We start from the raw sequence: 4,753 nt of genomic DNA on the forward strand, positions 1-4,753 counted from the left end.
TTACGACGACTTTGTGCTTCCACATAGGCACGGCCCCCATATGCCATATGATGATTGCACTTGTGGTGACTCTGCTAGGGTCGATCTAAGCAATGGTACCAACGGGAAAAGACATGTTTGCCAAGGCAGGAAATTAGTAGGTTCCCTTCAAACTAAGGCATAAGCCAAAATAAAATCTCTTAAGGACCTTCGACGTCTTACAAATAAGCTAATAAAAAATCTTCTGCGTTTTTGGGCACGCAGAGAGAAACAACAAGGTTTACTATGGAATAACCAAGGTATGGCCATATTTAAGACCTTTTTCAAAGGAAGACATCAAAGAGAAAGATTTGTTGCTTTCTTAGACAGGAATGATAGCTGGCGAACGTTTCCCGGGAGCCCAATCCCGACGAACGCCTCCGGAACCATCACATTTGCATCCAACAGTGGTAGTTTTCTGCCCAAAAATTTAATTTAAATAAACTGCCATGGCAGTTTTGTAAAATGCCAACCTAGCCTCCCCTAATACATGTTCAATTGCCACCCGGGCGTTCACAACTGCCATGTCCAACATTAAAAAATGTAAGAGAGTCAAGTTGGGGTCTATGTTAATAGAGCTCTTAACTAGGGACATGATGAGTTATGACATGAAATGTCTGGTTTGTAACAAACTTTTGTACCAAAAACTAAAGACCGAATATGGTAAAGAAAGGGAATTGATAGTAATTACTCGATGATTCACGAGAAGGACAATTGTTGACTTTAAAAGGATGATTTATTGATTATTTGTTTGGCGGAACCAAAAGTAAAATTTGGTGTGGACAAGGAACCTGTAAAAACACCTAATTTGTAGTATGGAGAAAAGAGAAATGAGGGAGGAAATGACTACAATTATTATTGTAACTAGTAGGTGTTTTTTTACTTCTTTTGCCCTTGTACAATAGTTGTGTTACTTAAAACCAAAAATCAAACTTATCAAAAAAAAATGAAATATTTTTTGTTGAGTCTATTATTCATATTCAATATACATGGTCGCATACACTCGATTTATATTAGTGAGAGGAGCAGTGCGCGTGCAAGATCACTAACTTGATAAATTTAAAAAGAAACACAAATATTATAGAAATTTTAACATGGCCCCAAACTAGCCTTCTGTATTCTTTGGTCCAAGGGCCATATGATCTTTTTTCTTACAAGAGGAAATATTAATAAAATAGGGGAAAAAGGCATCAATTAATAATATGAAAATATATTGCTAAGCGCTCTTGCAACATCAAGTATTAAGTTAAATTCAGAACGGTACATACTTTAACTTGTAGATACGTCAACATGTTTGCAAAGTTAATAAATTACTAATTTGACATGTGAATATAATTCTACATAGAACTTTCAATTATTGCATTTCTTTTCAATCAAATTTTAGTTTCTTCAAAACAAAAACTAAGAATCCGTCTAGAATAGCTTGTTCCACATACACAATTAACTTAGATTTATTTATTTATCGGATTTGGTAAGGCACACACAATTTGTCTGAGCCACACATTTTTTTCAATATGTTAGGGATTCTCTTCTTTGTTGAGGCTTCTTGATACGAGAAGTGATATTTTATAAATTGTTTACTCCTTGCAGTCTAGAGATGACATGCGAAAATCAAAGTTTCGCCTCCATCCCGCAGGGGATACTCCTTCATCATGCCGGTTGTTCGATGCCATTGTCAGTCATTGCATTCATGTGATTATCAGCAGCAGGATCGAGCTCCCTTTTGAGGATCAGATTGATTACATCGAGTTCTCACTTTCCTTCTAAGTTGAAGAAGTTCTAGAAAAAGATTACTTGCTCAACCAACTCAGACAGATGCCTAAAGATAAGTGGGTTGAGATGTGGTCAAAGCTGAAAAATGTCTCTAGTCACTATGAATTCCAATATCCCCCCAGGAAGGATGATGCGGTGAACATGATGTGGCGGCAGGTGAGGCACAAAATCCCCGCAGTTAACCTTGCGATCCACAGGAGTAGGAGACTAAAAGTTCCAGACTGGTGGTGAGGATTTGGTGAATTGTGTACATATTCTCATATCGATGGCGAAACCGGCATCATTCATATGGTTCATGACGAAGCCATGGCGGTCATTCCTTGTGCACCATGACACTGGATCCAGGAAGATGTACTGACAGACACTAACATTTTTGACCCTTTTCGTTGATCTTACGACACCGTAACCATTACTCCCCCTTGAGGTCATGATATAGTGAAAATGTGTAGTTATGTTACAGAGCTGGCTTGCCCGGCAGAAGCATGTGCATTAGAAACACACTTACAAACATGTGCACCAACAGACTGGATGTTGCAATGTATTGAAGTAGATATAATTTCTCTTAGTACTTTTTGAGCCCTTTAACAGCCAAGGTATCTTTTTTTTATTGTTTTTGATACAGCTAACCACCCATTTCAAGTGGTAACAGCTAAGGTATCTTTTGATATGTGCATTCTGTGTTTCCTGTGAGAAATGCTCTGGGTGGCTGGGATCAACTGTTGGCCTGCTCATCTCATTGACTTGTTAGTAGTGGTAGCACGCTAGGTTTCCAGGAAGTGAATCAGGATGTAAGAAATTTATATGGTGGGGAACAAACTGACTATGGTGTGGAATGTGGAGAACACTTTTATCATGGGCTACTAATTTCTAGCTTGTCATGTCGGTCCTGTTTGCAGCAATTTCTTGGTGGAGATTGTGGAGAAGTAATCGGTGGCTGTGTTTCCTCCAACATCCAGACTGACAAGAAAAATCCCTGCAGTTAATTTTGCGATTCAGAGGAGTATATAGGAGATTAAAAGTCCCACACTGCTTGTGAGGATTTGGTGAATCGTGTACATATTATCATATCGATGGCAAAACCGGCATCATTCATATGGTTCATGACGAAGCCATGGGTGTGCGCCATGACACAGGAAGGACTTTTGTGATTATAAACAGAAGAACAAGCTAGCCTGCCAAATCTGAACCTTATATATATATAAACAGAAGAACAAGCTAGCCTGCCAAATCTGAACCTTATATATATATATATATTCATCTGGCATCCATTTGATCAAACCAACTCCACTTTCGATTTCCATTTGGAATTCAGACTACTGCCTAAAGCTCGTCTGCAAGATGGGCCCACCTAGAAGCTCTCATGGACTGTAAACAGCAAATGCCGAGGACTAATTTGCATATCTCCAGAGGGTCAATTTTTAATTTTAAGATTTGGTTGGGGTGCGCCTGCCCAGGCAATAGTGCAACGCACTGGTCGACACCTGAGGGCCCCAGTGGCAAGCCACTGTGGTGGGCCCTCCCCCACAAAAAATAAATTTAATATCGTTGTGGGCACATGGCCCACATATCAGATATTAAACTGATAAGAACAGATACTACACTTGATCTTAGCCAAAAGGCCGAGAAAGGTATGAGTTGCAGCGTTGCTCTGCCCCTCTATTTGTAGCCTACTCGCCCTCCCGACCCCTCTTCGCTAGGCGAGGTGGTACTAAACGAGTCGCCTCTCTCGCGCGGCTGCGGAGCGCGGAGGCTGCGCTGCGTGCCCCCCGACCCCGAGCCAGCCTCTTTGTTGCATGGGCCTCAAGCGAGACGGCCTTTCCGATGAGGCCTGTATTATGGGCCTGATTTGCTCTCGGCTCTTGGAGGCCGGGCCCTGTCGGAGTGCGTTCTTTGCATGGCTGCCTGAGGCGACGTGGTGATATAATAGATCAGCAGCGTAGGCGCGTACGTACGGTGCACTTGTGAAGACGCCAATCGTAGCATCATAGTAGCATCGAAGCCGCGGCGTCACGTCGCGCCCATGGGGAGGCCCGTGTGAATTTTTTTTGTCGTTGATTTGGTAAGGCGGTGTTTAGCAAAAGCAACCTACAATGCCATTGGCACATTTTGTGACACCCCAGAGAACATGAGTAATCTAATCTTTTCGAGAGAGACGCATATAGTGGAAGAGGTAATTCGGTTCCCAAGCAAATAAAAGAGAGCCTGAATATCATGAATCCAATTTCTAAACAAACAAACAAACAAACCATTTCAGCTGTGCAAAATTTCTTACACGTATACATTTGGAATTTAAACAAGAATGGAAAACTATCAACCAAGTTGCAAGCAAGTCATTCTAAAGATGCCTGACATAGCTCATTTCATTTCATCTGTAAAAGGAGTTTACTGAGAAATGTATATGTATATATCACAAAATTACAGAGCCCCAATCTTGTCACAGTAAACCACCATGACAGCATGCCAAGCGCAAAGTCTTATCTTTTTAGCAATTAGTTATTAAGTCTTCTATTTTCATTTAGTACTTGCCAGAACAAAATAACCAATTTCTGGTAAGTACGAGCCCAAATTAGTTCATAGAAAAGGCGAATATACTAACTTGTTACTTCTGATGCTTGTTTTTGAAAAACTACTCTTTTATTTTTTTCAGATATTGGCTAGACCATGCCCTCTGTGGTACCAATGATCACTTGAATACTTTATACTGACATCCACATATTAAGCAAAATTGGCTCCATCAAGAGCTTACTGCTTTCTTTTGATTCAATTCCGCTTTGTGTCAGCGAGCAACCTCAAAACGTTGAGCATCCTCGGTTGAGCATCATCAGATAAAGGACAGACCAACAGCTGGCTATGAACACCAACTAAAGTTCTTGAGATATTGGTGTCAAGGACATGTTCCCTTTGCTCAGCCTTAGATGAAGACCGAGACATGGAGAGGCCACCGTCGCGGGGTTGTGTGTGT

General features: G+C 41.0%; 1 non-coding gene across 1 annotated transcript; it reads right to left on the minus strand.

Annotated features, from left to right (window-relative positions):
- Nucleotides 1-3,226: 3,226 nt before the first annotated feature.
- On the minus strand, nucleotides 3,227-3,423 carry LOC119282853. The gene has a single exon (XR_005138896.1). It is a non-coding gene; the product is annotated as a U2 spliceosomal RNA (small nuclear RNA).
- Between the last annotated feature and the right edge of the window lie 1,330 nt (nucleotides 3,424-4,753).

Source organism: Triticum dicoccoides, chromosome 3B, assembly GCF_002162155.2.
Source record: "Triticum dicoccoides isolate Atlit2015 ecotype Zavitan chromosome 3B, WEW_v2.0, whole genome shotgun sequence".
NCBI classification, from domain to species: domain Eukaryota; kingdom Viridiplantae; phylum Streptophyta; class Magnoliopsida; order Poales; family Poaceae; genus Triticum; species Triticum dicoccoides.